Below are 26,299 nucleotides of genomic sequence, written 5' to 3'. Positions count from 1 at the left end.
TTTTGTTAAAACAGAAATATACTGGTATAATTCATATAAAATTATGCCAGTTTAACGATCCAAAATGCTGCTTATAAGGCCCACTTGTTTCTTTCTTTCTTTTACTTAAAAAATATCACACTTTTATTAGTGATTTAAATCACTTGACTGTTGTTGAATGTTGTGTTGAAGGAGGTTCTACCTTCTACTACTGGTGTACACAGTACATAGTGCATGGCAACACAGATTACATCTTGCAGTTATAATAAAGCAAATGTTTTTATTTTCTTCAGTGCGAGTCCACTGTTCATTGCATATGGCACTTATCATTTTCTGTAATTATTTTTAATCATGGGTCTCTCTGTTACAAACATATTATGTTATTTGGCTCAAAAAACCAATGGATTGAATGAATTACTGTGCTTTGTTGCATGAATATGTCTGGCAGTGACAAACTAAAACTTCTTGTTATTGATAAAGAAGATAAGCCACTATGTTTTAAGTGGGTTAGAATGGAGAGTTTACCTGTATACTATTATTTTAATAAAAAAGCCTGGGTGGTGAATACTTTTTCATGATTGGCTGAGTGCTTGAGACAAGTTACAGGAAAAAATCAAGAAATATTTGCCTGTTTATTGATAACTGTACTGCCCATCCTAATGTAGATTTATGAAACATTCAAACTGAGTTTCTGCACCAAATATGGGTTTAATTTAATCACTTGACATGGGAATAATAAAAAAATTTAATTTATTTACTGAAGTAAACACATTACATTTACAAGAAACTGAAAGTTACATTTTACAAGAAATAGAAAGAAATACATTGACTTCCTTGGCTACAGCTAAAGATGTTAGTGCACGTGTAAATTTGTTGTAGGCAATTCAGTTCATAGCCGATAGTTTGTATGAAGTGAAAAGTAGCACTATCAGAAATTGCTTTGCCAAAAATGGTTTAAAAGTCAATACCATCGATGATACTGAAACAATCGATGCTGATGACATGATGTTTTTTGCAGCACCAGATTCGGAATTTTGAAGTTTTCAAATGCAGATGAAAAAATGCAATGCAACATTTCATAATAAGAATGAAACTGGTGAAGAAATAGTTAAAAACATTACTTGTACTCAACAACTGGATGAGATTGAAGAAGATGAAAACGAACCTAATGTCAAACGCATATCTACACAAGATGCAAAAAAATTCATTGATGGACTTCAGCAGTATTTTATACAAGAAGGCAATGAAGGAAGCCCACTAGAACAACTGCAAGTCTGTGTGAAATTTGTAGAACGTCAAGACATAATAAAAGTACTAAAAGGGAAACGACAAAATAAAAGAATTTTTTCAAAAAGTTTAAACAAGTAGCAAACATTACTGTATTTAGTACCTCTATTTTGTTATGGTTTAGTTTTATTTATTTTGTTTTTTTTTTAATTATGTAAGATTACAAAAACTATTCAGTAATGCATTGTACTAGAACAGTAGTTCTTTTTAAATGTAATAGGCCTGTTTTTGTATGTAGCTATATAATGTAAAAGGATATTAAATAATGTATTGTATTTTATTAGACACATATTGTATTGCATAGTATTTAAATGTTTATTATGTTGTAATTTTTAATATTTTTCATGTAATCCTAATATTAGAAATAAAATTCAGAATAATTAGAATACACCTGTCTATCGTATTTGTGCATAGCTCCTTATTTTTCATTAATATCGCTTATTAGGGCCATTTAGCCCCAGTCCCGAAGTGGTCTGATTATCTGGAATCTACTGTGTATATAAATATATATATGCATGCACACACACACACATGTGCATGTGAACACACACACTATAAACAAATTTTATATTTACATTATTTATTTCATCAAATTTTGAAAATTTGCAATGTTACAGAATTATTAAAAAATGTTTCATTACTTGAAGGAATTTTATGCAAGGCATAATAAAAGAAAAAATTATCAATATTATTTTCAATAAAAATGACTGATTATCGATTAAAATAAAAACAAACAAGATAATGTATTTACACATTTAAAAAAAAATTAATCTGAAAAAATAATCACAAATTACAAAAAAACCAAATATTTCAGTCACAGAAGAAATGACGCACTAATTTCAGAACTGTCATCTCAACAATGAATATTGCATATTCTGTATAACTATACTATTTTTAGTAAATGTCAATGTTGCAGAGGAAAGATAGATAGCAAGTAAAATTTAGAGCTCTCCCATAAAAAACCCCACAAATTGACAAAAATCCATTTAAATTAAAACAGAGTAGGCAAACAATTTATATTTCCATTCTGGCAATTATAAAAATAAAATATCTGAAGTGCGATATTTTTAAAAAAATCATCAAATTCCAATTTTCATGACTTAAATAATGAAAAGATTTTTATCGTGTTATTGAAAGATATCAAAGTCAACGAGAAATAAATTATTAATTTTAATTATATATATATATATATATAAAAAAGAAAAAGTACAATACAGATATATAAATGTCAATTTTTTTTCTATTTAAAGCGTTCAAGTGCAAATTACATTTCATATTGGCTCCATCTACTGTACATGTTCTTAACAATAATATATGAAATATGTTAAATAATTTTTATGAGTACATGATGTGAAATAATGGAATACTCATTCTCAAAAATGTTGGGAATATTTTTTCACACTTATACATTATTATAATTCAACCATCCATAAATTTCTTTGTATACATTTTCTGTGTACACAAGTGCATACAGGTGTATTAACATAACTCAGCTACATGCATACAAAATACTCCTCAAATAATTAGTCTTCACATTGAATTGACAAATATCATCTCTAAAAAAATATCAATATTAATAATTAAGCATTTAAAATATCATTACTACATCTTATAGTTTGCATCTGTCCATAATATATACATTAAAGTGTGTATATATATATATATATATATATATATGTTGCATATAAATATACATACTGTAAATTAATTGTAGAAGTAATATGACTATGCAGCAAAATATTCAAACCAATAATATTACATCATTCCCATATAGAAAAATAATAGTTCATTATGAGCATTCTGAAGAAGCAAATATGGCATTTCTTTCTGATTAAAAACTACACAAACAACACTGTCATCAGTTTATGTTCTGACCATTAATAGTATTTTCTAATAGCAGTAAAAATTAATAATAAAAAGATAATTAAACACCTGAATGGAGAACATATATACGTATATAAGATATATTACACTGTTAACTTGTAACTATTAAATTAAAATAAGTCTTCTTCAGTCAATTGACAATGTAAGAGCCACCACTGAGACGGAATAGTAAAGTAAACAAATTTTCAATATGCCATAAAGAGAGAAATAAGTATTTAAATTTCACCAGTAAATAGTTTACAATGAAGTACAAACACAATAAAACCTCTCTAATTTTATTAACTGTTACCCAATTCCTTCCTCCTCACTCAGGTACACCAAAGCAATTGAATTAAATTCACTATTGTAACCATCAACAAATGAAATGTTAATTAATCTGTTACAGGTCTAAAAGATATAACGTACATTTTTATTTGTAATTCTATAACTTAAATTCCACGGCTAAATAAACATTAAAAATCCTGTACAAAATAGTAGCAGCAACCACCAACGTTGTAAGTGTTTCAAGCAGTTTAATAATAACTGTTGCAATGTTACTGCTACAAAGAATAGTTCATATTTTTCTTCCTAAATGAAATCAGAACTAATGAATTTAAGCAAGAAGCAGCTGTATATCATTCAGGAGCATACTCGGAAGCACATTTTTAGGTGGGAACTCATAAGAAAACATTAAAAAAATTTACTTAAATATGAAATAAAGTTCTCTTCTTTGTAAAAGTACACTCCAACCCTCGATAAAATTGGGTAAATAATACACCTAAATCATAACTGAGCATTCAATAACACATGCTGATGAACTTTCTAAGTATGAAACTGGTTTTGTTTCATTAACAGAAACCAGTAATCCTTCACAGGATTATTATTGTTTTTACTTAGGATTTTTCTAGACATATATAAATGAATAGTAGTATTCCTGAATTACACTCATCTTAAGACTTGTTTTATTTGAGAAGCAAACTGCTGGCAGGGGTGGCAGTCAAATTTTTATTTATTGGAAACCTTAAGAATGTTTTGAATGTGGTATTACGCAGCACTGTGTTATCACATGCAGTTGCAGTAGACGCTTACTTTGTCAACCATCTACTGCACAAAATTATTTTACCTATAGCACGTTATTAAAAAAACTAGGAATTTACAGACTGCTCAGTGACTTTGCGGTCATACAGCTGCCATCAGTCCTGATGCATTATCATATAAGAGGTACTACTATGTACATAAGAATCCTTGTCACACTGACTTTTGGGATAAAATATTAGGAACGTTTAGCAATCCTCATATGGCTCTCAAAATCTAATCCCATGAATGAATTAGATAAAATTCAAATTCATTTAAGATTGTAAAGCTTTGGAACTTTTCAAATAAGACATCCAAAATGCTCTGCCAAAGTTTCAAAAATCAAACTGTATTGAACACAATTCTTTGAAAGGCTCACATTATCTCATCTTTTTTCATTTGAAAAAATAGAGAGCTAGATTCACTGAATTTCCTCCATTAATGTTAAAAATTTGATATTAAGAAAACTCCTTAACCACCATCAAACAGAACTTTTCTGAGAATACTGCATAAAGTCATATGAGGGATAATTCCAAGGAGATGAAGGCCAAAATGTAAATACAATATACAAAATTTCTTTTAGGCCAAATATTTTTAGCGTAAATTTAGGAAAATTTTTACATACTTTATAAAATGTACACATATGTTAAAAATTTTAGTGTTTTTTTTTGCATAATTAATATGATGTGACAAGATCTTTAACACTGTTTTTTTCTTTATAATTTTAGTTGTGATCACTGAATCAAAATCAAAAGCTATTAAATGAAATTAAATGCAAAAATAAAACAGGAAAATTAAACGATAGTCTTTAATTAACATTAATCAAATCAAACAATTTAAAAACTCCTTGGGTAATTTTTTTGAGTTAGAATTACATTGAGTAATTCCTGTACTGCTTTTTCTATACGTTTGAAAAACAATGGGAACGAGTTATATCTTTATTTCACTCCTCTCTGAATCAGAGCTTAGCTTTTTTTAGCTTCTACTCTTATCACATGTCAATAAAACTTAAAACACAAGAGCACAACTAAACACTTACAGAAAAAATATTTGTTATAACAAACCATTTAGTTAATATCATAAACAGCAACAAACCTATACTAATAAATAAATAAAATTTAGTATATAATAAATAAATTTTTAGTTTAAAAAGTTTAAAAGTGTAAACATTATTATTAACTTGAAAAGGGAGGGGAGAAATGCTAGATAATTGAATTTATCAAAACCATACATTAATGTTGAAAATCTAGCATAATGACTACAAGAAATCCTAGCTTTAACTGCTAGCAACCTAAATTGTAAACTAACCTGATATAATGAATTTAACAATTAAAAAAAAAGAAGAATCCATGAATGAATTTTAAACTAAAGGTAAAAATGAAAATACGTACATTTTTCCTTTTTTTCTGATTAGATAGGGTTACTCATAATGATAACAAAAGCTAAAACTGTATACATATTTCATGAAAGAACACAATATATGCTAAACAGAAGTTGTGTTGGGTTTGTATTTTTTGTTTATTTCACTAGAGATAATGTAAAACATTATATTTACATTTCAAAAAGTAACTGAAATTATTCACCGAATTATTTATTTACATGGGGAGAAAAATATAGACTTGGGTATTTTCTTCAGTTTCACATACTAGATAGATTGACTAGATTAGGCATACTAGATTGACTAGATTGAGCATGGAACACTTTTATCAGAATAAACATTTTTTTATGCTATAATAAACTTTGCTATGTTTACAGTTTTCTAGCGTACTGATGTTTACTTTTAGACAATAGATAAAGTGCCATGTCATGTATTTTTATGTCTTGTGCATTTAAAGAAACCTATGGTAACTAATCTTTCATTTTATTGCTTGAATACACTAATTATTTATGAACCCAAATTTTTCTCCCAAGAGTATTAGTAAGCATGTTCATAATAATCAGAAACAAAACTTAGAAAATGACTGAGTAAAATTTTAAAGTAAAAACAAATAATGTCCATTGATGTAGGAATTACTTTAGAATAAACACAACTGGAGTAATTAAGAGATTAACAACATATTAACTTAGATAAGTTCTAAAGGTCACCAAGGTTGAAAGTTTAGTTTCTACAACCAATTTAAATTAAAATGAATGGCCTAACACAACCTGCAACTGGTCTCCTAGGTATGTAGTGAAACGCAAAATAAAATTTTATGCTGAATTCTTAAATCATAAAAAAAGATAAAATTAAATCAATTACAAAATATTCCCACAAGAGTGAAATGACCCAACTCATCCTATAATAATATAATAACTTTCTGCAGTAGCTACATAAATAAAACCTTAATTCACAAATGTATTTTAAGCGTATAACAAGAATACTTATTCCACTCCTATGTTCAGTAAGTAATTAACATAAAACTCCTCATATTGATTTTATCTGCTGGTCCCTACAAGCTTTGTTTACCTTTCTTTCTAGCAGGTCAACATTAAAATTAACAGTATATAAATAATACCGAATTAGTGAGGTTTTAATGTCATTACTATTATGTATATTATAGATAACATCATTAATGAAATATTAAAAAATTTGACAATTGTTCTCATTTTTAAAATATATGTAAATACATACTACACAATACTAAAATAAATTCTATGAAAGATTACATCAAATAAAATATAAATATGTTTAAAAGGAAAACAAGTGTATACAGCAAAGAAAATAATTGGGACAAATTAAAAATATAACTCTTTATTTAATATATTATACATAATACAATGCATAACAAATTTATTAAATATATAACAATATTTATGAAAAAAATATAAAAATGTGCATCCATTACTAATTAGAATATATATTAATCATTACATATTCAGCATGCGATTGATAATATAACTGCAATTTAATTTTCATTAAATTAAAAAAATGAATATAATTATTATGAGTGCCTTTATGAAGCATTTACTTTTATAACTTGTTATCCAGAGTCAAAATAATTTGAATCATCAAATTAATTTATCATAATTACTTACACTTGATTTTGATGTAAAATTTTCAGAAGAATATAGAAAAACTGCCTCAGAACGGCAATTATTATATTATGTAGGTACAGCATAAAAATTGAATTATCAACCATATTAATACAATTTAAATACATACATTTTATAAGACAAATTATGAATACTGCAGATATATTTAAATGCATATTAAAAGATTTTATTTTATCAGAGTGAAAATATTTCATAATCTCAAGGAAATATAATAAATACAATAGCATAAGATGGTGGTTACATAATATGTACTAAAAAAATCAAATTTTTTTCAGAATGTAATATTAAGGAATTGCATAACTGTTAACTTTACGTTTAATTAAGAAATATGTCAGCTTATAATATCTTGGAAATGTATAACTAATAAAATTTATAAATTTTATGTTATTAAAATTAACAGAAAAAAATGACAGGCAGACAGACACAGACACAAACACACACACATGCACGCACCATGCACAGACACATGCACACTCAAATCTGCACGTAAAGATTTACTATTTACATTACCATACTTTCTTCAATTGTGCACAAAAACCAAATAGAAATTATCAGAACTGATTTTATTTATGTAGTTTTATTTATTAAGCTTTTTAGTAACAGTTTTTTAAAAATCATAAATTTATGTCATCACAGTACTATTTCTTAAAAATAATCATATTACATCTACTGAAAGTCCATAAAGTCTGCATCGTAATAATATAAATAAGATTACTTCATAAACAAACAGTTAACTGAACAATGTAACCGTCTGCACTGTTTAACTATGTTCAAGAACAGCAGCATTAGAAGAAATAGTAGCAGTCTCAGTAGCAGTCAATGAAGTGGAGACAGAAAAAGAAGTTGTATGAGTAACAGTAGTAGAAGTAGCAGCAGTAGAAATAGTTGTTGCAGCGACAGTGGCAGCTGAATCGCTGTTAATTTCTATATGAATCCTGTTGTAAAGGCCAGGCAGAGAGAGATATACACAAAACCATATTTTAAAAATATGAAATGTTCATTGAATCACAAAATATAAAAAACTTGACTTTTTAACGAGATGAATGATGACAATGAGCGCATGAATAATCTGCAACAAAAATAACTCTTGCATATGAAAAAAAATTTGAAAAATTATGATCATGTGTGATTTTAGTACACCATACTCACTTCTCATCTGACAAAATCCATTATGAAACGATATAAAATAAACAAACACTTCTGCAAACTACAAAGAATGCTTCAAATTAGGAAAAAATCAAGCATGAATGATAAATTAAAGAATATGGCTTTTTAAATTCATTCAATTGAATATAAAAAAAAAAAACAGTTAAATATAAAGCAGGAATAATTCTTACAACAATGCTAGGCTACAGAATGTAATTTTACATTTAATAACATACAAAAGATTCTATAACTAATCTTGCTATATGACTAAAGTTTAATTATTTTCTAAAAAACTCTATTACAGTGAAACTTCCTATAAAATGCAAATACCAGATACATGACACTTTTGAAAAATTTGTGATTGCTGTGTAAGACATTGAATTTTATTATAGCTACTGCTATAATCAAGTTAACTTTCATCAATTTTTAAATTTTTACTCACATGCTATATAATAATTTATCTGGTGGCTAACATTTCTGACAGTTATAAAGTAAAACTATACTACTGCATAATACTTTATATATTTTCTCTGAGTGAATCTCAATGTAGCTGTCTGTATTTTTGTAAATCATAATAGCATAATGCAATGAATGGGAGGATCTACATAGATGCTCTGATCATTTACAATATCATAACATACTGGACAACTTGAATTGGTCTGCGAGCCATAGTAAAGGGTAACCAACAACATTAACGATTATAAATAAAGAAAAATTTAATACTGAATAACAGAGTGAAGGAGCATATAAGAAATGTATTAATTGCAATGAAAATTAATAATTAATTTAGGCAATATGTTCTTCATAGAAAATATGGATTAAATTCCCTTGAATAACAGGGCTAGCAGACTGCAAGAAGTCTGAAGAACTTGCAGAAGTAAGTCAAGAATTTGTAGAAAACTATATGGAACTGCTCATGGAAGAAACAGTCATTTCTGAAGGCAAAATCAGTATTTATCAAGGTTTGGTTCTGTATTCAGAACCATATGATACATATACATCAAAACCATTTTACACAATTTAATATATATAATGTTAAAATTGGGAAAAATTTAATGAAAATTATCCCAACAAAAATCATCATAACTGCTCATTTTTAGTATACTGAACTTTCAAGATCCCAAACTCAGATTTTCTCCTTGTATTCTACACAAATCAAACAAAAGGGTCTCTAAACTGTTTAGAAGAATTATCACAATTCATTTAATTAGTAATTAGTTTGAAGCTAATTCTATTCTAGACTGAGCTAATCAATTAATCGCATAATATTTACAATAGCACTTACCGAACAATTTATTAGACAAACCATACCGATTGTAACACAACCACATCTCTCGAGACAACATAATATCGCATATTGGAATAACAGAATGTATCAATGATCAGTTGGATGTACAAATCTATACATTTTCAATTAAAAATAATATTCATTTAAATTGAAACATTTTCTATTAACTACTAGACTAACGCTGCTTATAAATTATTTTATAAACTGACTATTATATTAAGTATTACTATTAGTAATTTTTTTTCTTTTTGATCCTTATTTTTGAACCTATATTTGTTTTTCACCAGTTCAACCTCATCTTTTTCAGACTATTTTTTTATTATTTCTCTTTCACGTATAATAATAAAAAACTGGGGGGCTGAAGTTGACTGCCTGCTCGTAGTGCCCCCTGCATAATCAAACGATCAATACAAGGTTCGCCTTTAACATGCTGACTACATTAAGTTGGCTGCAAAGAACCTATCACAAAACCAGCTCTTTTAAGAGCTCTGACACTAGCCTTTGTACCTTTATTGGAATGCAGGAGACCTTAACAACACTTAATTTTTAGAATTCAGACAAAACATCTACCATTTAGACGTGGATTTTTCTTTATCAAAGCAGGAGCTGCTACAGAAACTCCTGAGTTTTATCAGACAAATGGTTACGCCATCACAACTATGAAAAGGTCTTAACAAATCACCTCTGGTATATTCAGTGGAGTTAAAAAAATGTAACAACGAAGCTCCGAGTATTACATGAAATGGAAGATGACAACAAGCTCAAAGCTGTTAAGGTCAAGATGTGGAAAAATGGACAACAATTTAGTGTGATTGGCCTGTACAACCCTCCTGGTAACATCTCCACAGAGTTTGAAGTGGTTGAAACATCAATCCAGGCTAACAGCATTCTCGTTGGAGATCTCAACAGTCCTTCACCAAGATGGGGCTGTCCGAGACTCAGCATGCCCGGGAAGACTCTGGAGGAAATGATTGATAGTAACTAATAAGTTGTTTTGGAAATGCCCCCAACTTTCTTGTCAAACATCAAAGCCACATTTAGCTGACACCCACCCTCATATTTCTGGCAAAACAAAAGTTAAACTGCTCGATGACACCAACAGATGCGGCCATAGAGCCATTCTTGTCACTTCACTTAGAGACAAAACACCTTATAATAACTGTCCAGCTCCACACTGGAATTTCAAGAAGGCTGTTTTAGATAAGTTTCGAATGTGCATGGGTGCGGTTCTCTCTGAGGCACTGACATCTGACTCGTCTGAAAAAACTATCAACACAATTAATAAAGCCTTACTGGACTGTACACAACAATGCATACTCTGTGGACAGATGAAAAACTTCAAACTTCTCTGGAATCTACATTACCCAATCTGAAGAAAAGACGAGACAACAGCCGCTGCACAGCTAAAGGAATCAAAGAGCCCAAAGATATCAGGTCACTTAGGAAACAAGCTGAGCTTCATGCTGAAATCAAAAGATCCAAGCACTTTGCTTTCAGGGTTTTTATTGCTACATTGAATTTCAGGAAGAATGGTACCCAAGCTCACAAACTTATATCCCAGCTTAACAACGACAACCCTCCAGTGCCGTAGAACTTTGAAGTGTGCCAATCAATCTTTTGCCAACCCTGTAGATATAGTCACCTTAAGCAAGCACTATGTGAATGTGAGCCATGTCCGTGGAGAAAAAGCCATCAGCAGGACACTGACCAAGATTCCACTGGCCATGTGCTTGGACAGGGGAATTCAGGAGGTGTCTGCACTCGCTTCACTATTGCTGAGCTGGAGAGTGTTCTCTTGCAGATTAAAAAAGAAATTGGTAGGAATTGATGACATTTTTCCCCAGCTTTTAATTCACATTGGCGATGCCACTAAGAAAACAGTTCTAGCCACCATAAATTTGAGTTTGGATAAGCACATGCCCCTGCAATGGAAAAAGGCTGAAATCGTTCCTACACTGAAAAAAGATAAAGAAGTCAATTAGGCAGAGAGTTATTGACCAATATTGTTGACGATTGCTTTCTGTAAAGTGGCAGAAAGGATAACTGTAAACCACCGAAATCAGTTGGTTGAAGCACAAAAACTCATTGACGATGCTCAGGTGAAATTCTACAAGCACCATAGCACAATGAACCACATTATCAATTTTACACATATTAAAGACGGATTCCACATGAAAATGTCAATATTGACAGTACTGGTGGACCTGAAGCTGCTTATGACACTGTCTGGCGGCCCATGCTCATACATAAACTTGCTGGACAGGGAATCTCTGAAAACCTATTTAGGTGGGTAAAGTTGTTCCTGTCCCAAAGACAGATCAGGGGACGGTATTCCAACTGCACATTGAGATTTTGCATTCAACAGCAAGGACTAGCCCAGGGAGGTCTTGAGCTTCCATTTAATATCACAATAAATGATATCCTGGATGCAGTAAGAAGTGTGTCTGGCGTCCAGGCGCTCCTTTATGCAGACGACCTACTTTTCTGGGGAACCAGTGGATCCATTTCTTCACTTGAGGTCTGTTTAAACAAGGCTCTGATAAAGGTAGAACAATGGGCGAGGCAAAATGCAATGACAATGAATGCATCAAAAACCACCTTTCAACTTTTCTCCTTGTTAACAAAAATACCAGATCTCCCTCCAGCGCTGGAGGAAAGCAATGTATCCAAATATTTAGGAGTTCAACTGGACACATGTTTAATGTAGAGGTTCACTGTGTGAAAAAGGCAATAAAAAGAACCCGCCTATTAAGAAGATTGACAGCCACAAAGTGGGGTGCAAATATCAGGATGTTTTCAAGACTGCCTACAAGTCGTACATAAGACCTGTGCTAGTATACAGGAGCGATGTGATGGTCACAGCCAGTGCTAGCACACTAAGCAAGCTCGACCTCATACAAAATACAATCTTAAGGGTAATCACAGGAGCTGCTAAGTCCACCCCTATTGTAACCATGGAGGCATACTCAGATTGAGCCCCTACAATCATATCAAGAAAGGTAGCATTGAGATTCTGGGAGCATTTTAGGAGCCTATAAGCATTAGTAAACCAACTACCAGCATGCTATTTCTAGGCTAAGAACACAGATGGCTCCACTCACTGCATATGAAAAACTTATAAGGAAATATGATATTCCATCCGTGGACATTGCACCTTTGTGCATGAGCCGGGACTACTTATGTCACTACTATGTTTCAATTCACGTTGTGAATTGAAACAGCTAGCCCTACAAACCATTCGAATTCTCACGAATTTCCAGAGTATGAGTGGATTCACATCTACACTGACGGATCTTGTTTCAGACGATGGAGAAAACAGGGGCTGGGTACTACTGTTGTCTTTTCAAGAACATATCCTAGTTGCCGCCTCAGCAAGTATGATGGTGAAGTTGAAGCAGTGCACGCTGCTGCGGCCAAGCTGGAAAAGCTGGCTTCTCCTTTGAAAGCAGTGTTTCTGGTCGACTCTCAAGCTGCTATATATAATTTATTGCGCAACACCCAAACAGACTGCCAGAGGACAGTTGAGTGTAGAAGAAGACTGGAAAGCCTGGGAAATCGGGGTGGACACTGATGTTTCAGTGGATTGTTTCTGATGTTTCAGAAGGGCGGGCATTGGGCTAGTAAGTAGTAAGTACAATAATAAACTTGACTTTATTTGTTACATTCCATTAAAATGCAATTTCATATAACTGATCTCATATTCAGAAGGTAATAAACTTACTTGTTTTTGTCTCTTTGATAAAACAATTTTAATGGTCAGAGGTTAATTATTTATGAGCAATTTTACATTACTTCTCAAAAATTATTTTTCTTTAGCCAACTGCCAAATTACTTGCTAATAACTAAATAATAACATCCTGAAACATCATTTATTGTTTTCTTTAAAATAAATCTATTCTCTTATTTTCAATGTTTTTACTGATTCATTAAGATAATTATTTTTCAAATTCAAACATAATCACTAGAAAAAGAAATTAATCTATATAACTGAAAATACATATTATGTTCATGCTATTTAGAACAAATACAGTAAAATATTTACCCTCCATCAAAAAGATAAAATTATAAATAATTAACAAATATTAAAAAAAATCATAATTAATACTTCATAATAAATATTTCAAAGAGAAAAATTTGTTCATCACTAAATTATAGTATTTAAAAATACTACAATTGAATTTAAAGAGACTTACACTGCCCCAAACAATTGTCTTCTTATATTATTGTTTTCTTATAAACTAAACATAAATTTTTTTGACTACTTCAGTAGAATGGAAGTAAAATATAATCTTAAAAGAACAACTATCTAAACTATGAGTTTTTATTATGGGGAGGGAAAGAAATTCTTCAATGCAGTAAAAACAACATGTAATTAAAAATTGCTTGAAGTGTTAAAAAAATTTTCATATTATCAAAGATACTTAAAATAGTAACTTGTTCATGAACTACAATCATACATAAACTGGCTTTCATTCAAATTTTCTGCAAACTTCAACAATTTATTTTCTTCATTTCTTAGGTCCTAATCCTGTATGTCTAAATCTCTTTTAAGTTCTTTCTGCCTGAAATAAATCTCTGTCATCTTCATTATTGTGTCGCAAATTTTTTATTATTACCTTAAAATTTTTCTTACTGCAACATTTCAACGTGTTGAATTACATTTCTCTAGTTTTTTTTTATGACATCATCTATAGTCTCACTAGATGATTTTTATTATTCTTCATTCTTAATCTGTTGTATTTGAGTGATTTCAGTTTCATTTTCACCCAAATTAATTCTACCATCTCAAACTGGCAATGATAGATTAGCAAATGAAAAATGGTATCCATCTTCTCATCAGCACAAACACTGGAGTTATATGTGTTGGAAGGCATTAGCAATTGTCATCTAGTGTGAGAGGCAGATAGTTTGTGTCCTGTTGGATCAGTTATACTTTAACATTAACAGTTCTACAATAATGTCCGTCACCTACCTCTCAGTTGCTGGGTTTTTAACAGACCCTGAACAGGACTCCAGAGTTCAAATACAAAGAAAGAGCTACATACTAGGCCTAGCCAATGTATGAGCTTGTGATGTCACAGGCTGACTGCACATTACTACTTGGCCTGAAAACATCAACTCCAGGTATCAAATCGAAGTATTACTTATTATCACACTGTACGCGGTAATAACTATCATATTTACATTTACTAATCATAAACAATACATAATTAATTCTTTCATAACCTTTATTTGTACTAAATTATTAATTTTTAATAACCAAAAGCTTACTTGAATTTTCATCATGCATGTAATTCAAACTTCTAGCAAGTTCAACATCCTCGCTAAACGAATCACTATCACTGTCACTTATATTTTCACTTTCACTCTCAGAGTCTATGCGTATGACAAAACCTTCTGTCATTTCATCTATCAGTGGTTCCAGTTTTTCATATTCATTTTCAATATTTTTTACTTTTTCACAACAGAGTTTCCAGTCATCTTCATTCACGGAATTAATTTTCTGCATAGTTAATTTTTCAACATTTGTGTAAGAAAATGTTGTGTTATGACTAACCACATGTCTTTACGGCTGACCATACCATCTCGATCAGATTCAAATCAGGATGGTACGGTGGGAGTCTAAGAACACAATGCCCATGTTTTTTCAAAAGTTCATCTAATTGATATTTCTGAACTTTAGTTTTATGTAACTTTACTAATTCATATAATTTTACTTCATGTAAAAATAATGTTTTGGAAAACAATAATATAATGAGATGTCAGCATGTGACGTCACAAGCTCATAGATTCACTGGAGCAACTATAGCTTGTTACAACATTCATTCATGTAAGTTTAATTGCAGGTGTATTTACAATCTGAACAAGGGACCCATGTGCCAATGAACCCAGAAATCAACAAAACTGGAATAGATATGTTGAAACTTCCAGAATATCATACAAATTAATTTATCAATCACCCCAATTTATACATTTTTATTTTGTCTACTATGTATTTTGTAAGTAATAATAACTCTAACACACTACCAACCTGACAAACCTGATAAATTTAATAGAAACTCAAAAATAATTAAAACTGACTAAAAGAGAAAACTTTCAATATGACAACTCTTATAATATTATAAACAATGGAAACATACAAGAATCTTAAAATAAGTATAAGTTTTGAAATAATAATTATTAAAAATGAAACCACAACTAAATATACAAAAAAAAAAATATGACCACACAATATGACCTAACACAGATAATTTTAGTACATCTTTTTTACATATTCAACTAGTCTCATGATTTATTATGTATATCTCATACTATTATTATTATTACATTAACATAATAAAGTATTATACAATTTTACTCAAATTTACCTGTATATATACCAAATAATGACAATACTTACAGAGCTAAGCTTAGGAATAAATGTACCAAAGCATATTTCAACTTTTTACACAAAATGTTATGATTTCTTGGCATCTACAAAACTTGAGCAGTATGCGAAATAAAAGTAAACTGAAATAAATGCAAACTTAAAGCACTATTTTAGATTGTGAAATTTTGTATACTTATTTTACAGATCTGAAGTGAACGCTGACAGACATATGTTTTTTATTAACTTTTACAATTTTTTTATGATTGTAAAATAACTTAAATAATGATTGATTAAATATTCCAGTTGCATTTTTCATTAAACTTTTGATTTTATCTTAAGTGTTATATATGTATACTTGAAAATGTAAGAAAATAAGCAAAAAAGATAACTTTGATTCTAATATTACTTTGTCTAATATGGTTTTAAAGAACAAAGTTTTAATATATTATTAGATTATCTATTCAGAGTGTCCCATGAAGAAACAGAGAAACTTTCAGGACATGTTCTATTGGCAAAAATAATGAAAAACATTCTATATACACATAGGTCTGATAACATTTTGTTTTCGAGTAACAGTTAGCAAAAGACTTCACCTGGATTTCGGCTCTTCTAATAAAAAGAGCCCTACTATAATTTTTAGGACCCAAATTAAGGAGTAAAGTTGGTTGGTAATTTCTTATGTAATTTCAGCTAGGAAATAGGATAAAACAGGTAACTCAAGGAGTTTTTAAGATACCCGATGTAAAACAGAAAATTTGGTGTCGAAAAACAAGTTATTTTAGGTTGGTAGTACAATAAGTTTATTAAAGGACTAATAAGTGGAAAAATGTAGTAACAAAATTTGTAGAGAATCTAATTCTGTGAGAATTAATGTAAATACAGCAAATAAAAAGTCAATAAAGACTTTTAAAAATCAGTTTTTTATTGACACAAAACAGATAAAAAGTAGACAGAAAATCGTACATTCTGTACCTAATAAACATTATTCATAATATAGAAAAACAAAAATAAAATACATGAAATGAAAAATGGTAACTGAATAACAAATCTCAGTTACAGTAATTTCTGAAAATTCCCTCCTTCACAATATACACACAGCACTCTGCCCAACATAAAATATTTCTGGTGGCTTTCCTTATCATTTCAGGATTTTTTCATATAAATTCAATAGCATTTCATATTTTAATGAGTAATTCTTCTTTAGTATTAACTTTTTGTTGGTATACTATCGTTTTCATATGGCCCCAAATGAAGTAATCTAGTGGCGTTACGTCAGGTGTTCATGGTAGCCAATTGATTGGTCACCACATCCAATCCAGTTTAAGAAATTAGCATTCACGTGATTTCTATCTACTAATGTGGCACTGCACTATCATGCTGGAGAATCATTTGCAATCTAGTTTGTAAAAGTACATCCTCTAAATGAGCCGGTAAATTATTTTTCAAGAAATGAACATATGGATCTTCTGTAAGGTTTTCATTGAAAACAAATGGTCCCAGAATTTTGTCATAAATAATGCCACACCAAACATTAATGTGAAATCTATGTTGGAAACTATTTTCCACAGTATCATGTGGATTGTCTTTGCTTCATAAATGACTATTTTTTGTATTGAAGACTCTCTCTGTTAAAAGTGGCTTTACCATTAAATAAAACTAAATTTTCTTTATCAGTGCTGTCTAGAAGCCAATGACAGAAGTTTAACTTTTGGGAGTAATCTGTAGGCCACAAATTTTGAAACTTTTGCAGGTGGAAAGGATAAATATTTTCTTTCTGAAGGATGCACCACTTTGAATTTAGACAAAGCAGTACGACATGAAATTCGCCTTGCACTAGTGCCTGGGTTACGCTGAATATACTGAATCACATTATGTTCATCATTAACACAATGATTTACTTGGTGTTGAACAGAAAACAAACATGTTGGAAATAATCCTCTCATTCATAAATGCTGATATACCAAAGAACGTTTAAAAAGAATAATACGATTTTCTGTCTATTCTTTGTCTGTTAAGCTTCAATAAGAAACCGATTTTTCTAAGTTTTTATTTACTTTTTATTGGCTGCATGTACATTAATTTTCTCAAAATTAAGTTCTCTACAAATTTTGTTACTAAATTCTGCCATTTATTAATCATTTAACAAAGTTATTCTACTACAAACCTAAAAAAATTTGTTTTTCGACACTGAATTTTGTGTTTCACATCAGGTATCTTAAAAACTACTGGAGTTACCTATTTTATCCTATTTCCCAGCTGAAATTACATAAGAAACCACCATCCAACTTTATTCTTCAATTTGGATCACAAAAATTACAGTAGGGCTTCTTTTTATTAGAAGAGCTGAAATCTGGGTGAAGTGTTTTGCTAGCCACTTGAAAACAAAGCATTTGCAAACCTATGTTTATATGGACTTTTTTTTGTTATTATCAACAGTAGAAAATATCCTGAAAGTTTTTCTGTTTCTTCGAGGGACACACACACTCACTCTCTCTCTCTCTGTGTGTGTGTGTGTGTGTGTGTGTCCGTCCTCTTTTTTCTCTTAATTATTTATTTCAACAATTCTTTAACATAGTATGCACTTATTTGACTGATTACTAACATCAACTGAGCACAATATGATGTTGAGCACATACAACCAGTTACAATTTTTTTCTTTCTCCCTCTAAGTTTTCCTTGATCTATTTTTAACACTAGCTATTTTTTTTTTTTTTTTTTTTCAGTAATAACCTAACAATCTTAAATATCAGACAGTTAATGTTAATAATCTTTGTTAATATAATGTTAACATATACAAATCCTTGTTTTTAATATAAATTATTTGGAAATCAAAACTTGATGGGCTAAGGACTGAGTGAGTCTCTCAATTGGTAAGTTCTGTTTTACATAATACTGTTATTTTACTAACAAAAGAACTGAATTTATTATAATAAAAATAGTAGTTATTATTACTATAATACCAATGATGCAAATTTTAATTACAACTAAAAAATACAACCAAACTAAATAACAGCAATCTGCTTGAGCATTTTAAAGAAAAGTTAACTGTAATGATTAAATCAAATATAATAAAATTTAATGGTTTCACAAAAATTTGCTACTTTCACTGGAGTAACTTTAAATCATAACTTTAGAACTGACCATGATGCAAAATTCAAATCAGAACATCTCATCATCAACAAATATACAACTTAAAAAGAAAGATGCATTTTATATACTACCAGAACACTCTTAATGAACAAATTTAATATAATCAGTATTGTTATGACAGCACCTGAATACCATTAGCAACACATTCAGAAAATTTGTAGGAAAGACACTGGCTACTATTGTTGCAAACAGGCACTAAGCACCACTTCCATCAGGCAAGAATGTTGAGAAGCAGTATATAAATTATATGAATAAATAACTCGTGCACTTTTATTTTCATTTTCCCTTGTAGTTAAAACGTTTATTATCAAATTAACTAAACCACGGTATCTTGATCCATCAATTTAGGTCTCTACAAGATTTTAACTAAAGTTACTTTTGTTAAAATCTGTCCCTTAACTTCCAATTTGTCGTAAAACCTCTTCATTTCAAAAGACCATAATTTTCCTTTCTGGTTTTATAACTTCCATGTTTTATTGTTATACATCATTAAGGTCCCAAAGAATATTTTAAAAGATTTCCATCTAATTTTTACCAGCAGACCTCTTTATTGCATGAAAACTCTTCTTGCTTATTCCAATCTTTTTTTATGTATTTCTTACTTCATCCATTGCTTGTATCTTACTACCTAAATAACAAAATAATGCAACTTTTATTATATTACGTCTCCATCTTATTAATTGATTCTTCATTTCTATCATACTTCATTACTTTTGTTTTATTTTTAACAAATATAAAAAATGTTTTCCTAATTAATTAACCTATTCAGCACTCCTGAATCATTTTCTATTTTTGTTGAAACAATAATATGTTAACTTCATTTTTTCAAAGATGAAAGACTGCAGTCTTTCCCCTTTGGTTCACTTCTGACTGAATTACAGCTACTCTTTATTTATCTTCTACTCTAATCATAATTATCTAATTCTTAGGCCGACTGTAAATAGATCTTTTTTATGCAAGGTTTCTTCTTTCCAAAGTTTCTTATACTTCAACACTACATTCCTTAAAATAAAAACATATTCTATTCAACACCATCAAACTTCTTGAGAACTAAACACAATTCAATCCTTATAGTCAGCTAATGAAAGGAGACACCTGAATCACAGTTATAATTTTGTACCTAACTAGAAAAAAAAATTAATATGAACCCAAATTAAATCCTGTTCTGTTTTACATCATTCTATGAGAACTTTTTTAAGTAACAAGAAGCATTTACTTTACATTTAAAGAAAAGTACAGGAAAACTTGGTTATTACACTTCCAATATATATATGTGTGTGTGTGTGTGTGTGTGTGTGTGTGTGTGTGTGTGTGTACACATTGTAAAAACATGTAATATAATTAGTTTGACATAAAATAATTAAAAAAAGAAAAATGTTCAGTGGACATAAAAAGCAGTTAATAACATAAATTTATTTCATGTACATTCTATAACAGACAAAATAATAAAACATTAATTTTACATAAAGCTACTTTGAATTAATTTATATTATTTTATTACAAAAGCTTAAAATTCAGTTGAAGTTTATTCACTATTTGGAAACACATATTATTTCATTTCTTTTTCAAGTATTAATAAGTCTAGACAACTAAAAATTAAATTCCTTTTATCAATATTGTACACCCAACACAAATAAATTTATAGCTACTTATCATGAAATATTTTTATTTTTCGTAATAAATAACTATTTTTGTTTTTAACTCTATATGCTGGTCCACTGATGAATTACAATAAGTTTAATCTAAACTTATAATGAGGCTTTATAATAAATAAAACACTACACATTTTACAAAAATACAAATAATAAACCCAGTACAAAATCTAGAACAGCTGAATGTTATCATCCAAGTTACTAACTTCTGAGTTTCTCATATCGACAATTTTACTCTATCATCTTCCAAAAAAATTATAGCAGATTCCATTGTATTTTTAAGTACAATGGAACCTGTCTAATGTATTCATCTTCTACTTCCTTCACTTTTTCAAAATAAGGCTTCTAATGGGATATGTCCATTTTAGCAAATTTATTTTTATACATCTGTTTAACTACGTCAATGTCAAAAATAACATTGTAGATGCCATATAACCTTTTACTTCAGACCTCACCATTTCAATGGAGTCTAAACTAGGTGATAAAGTAGTAATCGTAACATTATGTCCTTTTTTCTTTGCAAGTTAATTAAACAATTTGCATTTCTTTTTTTTGTTTTCCTTAATAAAATCATACAGTTGAGGTTTCACCATAAAGGACAAGTAACCAGTACTAAGTTTCTTAGTTTCTTGAATTTTATTTAAGTAATTTCTTTTAATATGTTGTATTACGATGTGTTTGTAACCAAATTTTTGGAAAGATTTTTTATAATTTTTTTTTTCAGCCCATTTTAAGTCATTTTCTGGATCCATAGTTATAGTAATCATAATTTTTTGCTCTTTCTTCCCAGGTTAATAAAGTATTAGGGTTAAATAAATACCATTTCTCCTCCAGTGTGTAATGTAATTAATCTACTGTCTGTAGAAATTAGATATAGTTTTTGTTATAAATCTATTTTACATTTTCTTCATCCCTAAATTTCAGATCTGAATACTTTATATGCAGCTGCTATTCTTTCTTTATAATTTTGACTTAAAATAATATGCCAATCACCTTTTCCTGTCTTTTCAAATCTATCAGCTTCTTTTTCATGAAATTATGCACATTATTGATAATCTCCTAAACTTAGAAATTTTATTTTTTAAGTTTCAATTTAAGGTCATTCATTTGCAATAAATTAAAGTAAAAAGAATATAGAAAAATAAATTCTAACTACAACTTATTCTATCCATGACACACTACTACAAATCAAGAAAACAAAAAGTGATACCAGCAGAAACACACTATGTGCAAGCAAGTACTGAAAGTTATTATTTTTTACATGTCAACTTATATTTAATTTAACATAATAAATATTTATTTCGTATACAATAAAATGCTTGCTATATATATATATATATATAACAAAAAAAAGAAAAAAATATATATAGTAAATTTGATTAATCTGGTGATTATACATAATTACTGGTTAATATGTATAATCACCTCCAAGGCTGGGGAATTTAATTAATATATATAATAAACATATAATTTCTATACTTAATGTTAATTAGACTTTATGTTAATTAGATTTTTTTATCAAACTAAACTTAACTTATAACTAACCTTCATCACTAACCTTGACTAATTAAAAGTAATGTTTTGATTATTTAAATAATAATTTCATTCGTTAGTGTTGTTTTTTGTTCATTTCATGAGTTTTATGTTCTGCGTGTGTGTTTTATAGTTTTTTTTTTAAAAGTAATTTTATTCCCTGGTCACATTGCTAGGGGCCGTTTGTCTTGACAACGGTAGGCTACGGTACATTTTTTGTTTGTTTTTTAGACTATTACATTAATTCTGCATCGACTATACTTTTTTCGATAATAGAATTCAATTTCGGTATTATTTACATAATTCTTTGGGCCCTAGACTGTATCTTTATTATTTCATTTATTGATATATCTAGGAACACTCTTGTTGCTAGGGGTAGCTCTTAGCAACCATGAGCCAGAGATTAAAACTTTATTATTTTCTGGTTCTATTTTGTGTATATTTATTTATTCTTTGAGGACTCTTTTGTCATTGTTTTTTGTGTTTTTTAAGTGATTAATACTTAATTTCATCAGTAAAATCATATATTTTTTTTATTTAGTTGCAATAGCTGATTGGCATTTGTTTACATTTTTAACTTAGACAAATTTGCAGTGTTTACTGCAAAATAGAAAATTAAAAAATTTTCTTAGGAATTTGACTCAGAAAATTTTTTGTGATGAAAGTTAATGATGTTCGACTGTGAGGACTACAGATCTTGTGATGACTGCTCTCAGGCCTTGATGAGTAGGGAGGGGTGCTGTGGGGACGGCAAATCCAGCGGAATGTTATCCGTTGATGATGAGCCTAGAAACAGGATATAGAGCTCCTGTTCGCATCTGTCTTCAACACATGGATCATGTTCTGAAGACAACAAGCACCGGTGGGGACCTCGGCAGCCTGCAGTTCCGTTACCTTTATGTGAGGCTGAGATGGAAGAAGATAACCGCAGCTAAAACGCCAACAATCCTGCTCCCTGCCCAAGGCGAGAATGAGGTCAGCATATGCAGTTTCAAGTCCTGAAAATCTGGAGGATCCTCCGATTGTGTCTCACGGAGGGAGTCGCTCAGCCCCAAATGTCGATGAATTTGTGTCCACTGTTATGAGTGTGGTTGTCAAGGTCAGGACACTGAATACTCTGGTTCATTGCACCCCTAACACCAAACCAAGATCAAGACTTGCTCGAAGAAACTACAACAGCTGGTGCAGTCAGTGAAGTCAACCACCTCAATGGGTGTGCTGAAATTAGGGTCATCATGATCTTGTGAGGCTAAAGTGTCCAAGGGGGCTTCAAGCCTCACATGTCTTTTCTTATAACATCGATGCCCCCCCACATTCAGAAATACTATGAATGTGACGATTATCATTAGTTACTGGGCGGTGGTTGAACTAACAGAAGGACATATCAAAATCAGCTGGGTCTAGTGCTGGGCTATGATTAGGGAGGCAGCTGAATGGTGTTTTAGGTGTTGAGCAGTGAACCATAAGGCTGCATCGTGTACTGGAGTGGATCATACTGGGCTGCGTCACAACTACAGCTAGTGAGGGCATCAGCAGTCACAGTGTACGGCTCCTGCTGCCTGTGCTGTTTGTGGAACGGAGGACCACGGAACTGAGAGTTGCACAATTTCATCATGAAATTCCTGCAGTTTAATGAAAACTTCTACCAGAGGACTCTACTGGGAGGTGGCCAGGAGGGACAATGTTGATGTGGTCCTGGTTGCAGAACCCAACATAACGTCAGTGAACGGTGACAGATGGCTAGTGCACAGTGTCGCCTCTGTGGCTATTGGATTTCCAGCAGAAGGAATACCACTTGTGGCAAGTGGGGCCAGTGAAGGTGACTTGCTGATCTACAGCTGTTACCATTCACCAAATACCTACATGCAGTGCTGTGTGGACTCTTCCTAGATGTGTTATTTGACGATATCAGTAGTCATGCAGGATGTAATGTCTTGATTGTGGGGGACTTCAATGCAAAGTCCCCTGACTTCTCAGGAGCTATCACGTCGCTCAGGGGACTTCACCTGAGTGAGAGGGCTAGCTCTCTTGGACTAGTCTGCATTAATGGAGAGGACAACACTTTCACCTGGGGCGGCTCAGGTTCAGCGATTGACCTGGCTTTCGTTTTGGATTCCATAGTTAACAATTGCGATGACTGGAGGATCTTACAGGAGAAGTCCCTGGTGGATCGGACTGAGGCTGGATGGAGTTGTCTTGCCGAAGGAGCTGACCCATGTTGTGGCTGAGGAGTGTAGCACTTCTGGGGTGACGTACAAACTCAGGTGGAAGATGCATACTTACTGGTAAAATCCGGCTATCGTCCTTTTACATCAGCAGTCCAGGGCTAGGAATAGGGCCTACCAGTGCACCATTCGGCGAGGGGACACTGAACAAATCGCCTCCTCATATCATGATTATGCCAAAACTAGGGTAGCCCTGAAGGCAGCTATCAGGGCCACTAAACGAGACTGTTGGCGTAACCTCTGCAACGATGTGGACAACGACCCCTGCGGAAAGGGTTACCAATTGGTGACTGGAAGGTTTGGTCAGTCCTCCCTATGCTGACTGCATCCCAGGTCTGGTTGTGTGTGGAGGCTTTATTCCCACTTTGTGAGCAGCAGCCCAGGAAGAAATTCCAGTCAAGGATGTCCCGATACTACAGGAATACGAGCTTATCCAGGCAGCAAGGAGAATGGAGTTATGGAAGGCCCTGGCCTGGACGGAATACCAGTTGAGGTGGTCCACATTCTGGTAGAGAAGGCACCGGCCGATCTGTTGCAAGTTTTTAACAACATCCTGGAACTCGGCTGTATCCCGGAAACCTTTAAGCAGGCCAGGCTTGTCCTAATCATGAAACCTGGGGCTGCAAGTACTTCTACAGCATACTGGCCAGTATGTCATTAACAATTTAACTAAGCTGCTGGAATGGTTGCTTGATCAATTAATAAACAACAAACAAAATAAACAACAAGGGTGGATCCCATCCCAGCCAGTATGGCTTCCAGGCTGGTAGATCAGCTGTAGATGAGGTTTTTGCATCAATGAGCAGGGTGAATGATGCGGCCATAGGGCCGTGGAGGACCGAAGAGGATCCCGGTCCTCCTGGATGTTAAAAGTGCCTTCAACTCCCTTAGTTGGATCTCCATCTTCCAAGCCCTGAGAGAGTGGGGCATCAGCGGGTACCTGTGGTGCGTACTCCAAGCCTACTTTGACAAGAGACGACTCGTATACAAGAGTTGATGGCTCGGACCTCTGGTTTAGTTCCACATGCAGGGTGCCCCAGGGCTCTGTCCTGGGCCCTCTGCTGTGGAACATCATCTATAATGAGGAACTGAAACTGAGATATCTGGCTGGGGTAACCCCCATTGTGTACGCCAATGATCTGGCGTTGGTGGTGGTGTTACAGATGAAGGAACTGGTGACGCTTGCAGTGAATGAGGCTATTGCTACTGTCACTAGATGGATGGATGGTACGGGACTGTCGATCTCCCACAGGAAAATCAGGTGTATTGTTATGACTGGGAAGTACCATCTACAACTGATCCCAATCATGGTCAAAGGGGAGATGATCCAGCCACATAACTACTCCAAATACCTGGGACTATGGCTGAAACATCTCAGAAACTTTGTCACTCATGTCCGGTAGACATGTGAGATGGCATCTAGGAGAATTACAAACCTAGCAGCCGTTGTCAGACAGAACAAGCGGCTTCTTGAGGGATCACAGAGGTGGATGACCTTGCGGATGGCATCTGCATTTGCCTCTGTTTCAACGGAGGCGATCATGGTCCCCCGCGCTGAAAAAGACCGAGTCCCGGTGGGGCCGCCCCTCCTGGGGTGTGCTACCGTTAGAGGTATTGGCATAAAGACAGAGTCCTGGCTTCTGGGGTGGGGCCCAGGGACGACATAGTCGGGCCTCATTACCTTGCTCTGGAAATTAGA

General features: G+C 31.9%; 1 protein-coding gene across 8 annotated transcripts in view; it reads right to left on the bottom strand.

The window, feature by feature from the left end:
* Positions 1-6,912: 6,912 nt before the first annotated feature.
* The window catches only part of RhoBTB (Rho-related BTB domain containing), a 276,592-nt gene continuing 257,205 nt past the window's right edge, over positions 6,913-26,299 (bottom strand). For 6 of the 8 annotated variants that reach the window (XM_075372467.1, XM_075372492.1, XM_075372510.1 and 3 more), the window contains exon 15: positions 6,913-8,305. The gene's annotated coding sequence lies outside the window, so the exon portion shown is untranslated. Of the gene's footprint in view, positions 8,306-18,869; positions 19,819-26,299 lie in introns of those variants that run through there. The other 2 variants (XM_075372538.1, XM_075372529.1) reach the window with 2 other exon arrangements.

This window comes from Lycorma delicatula, chromosome 1 (assembly GCF_047948215.1).
Source record: "Lycorma delicatula isolate Av1 chromosome 1, ASM4794821v1, whole genome shotgun sequence".
NCBI lineage: Eukaryota > Metazoa > Arthropoda > Insecta > Hemiptera > Fulgoridae > Lycorma > Lycorma delicatula.
The sequence above is the reverse complement of the archived record's forward strand: the minus strand, read 5'-3'. Positions and strand labels throughout refer to the sequence as shown.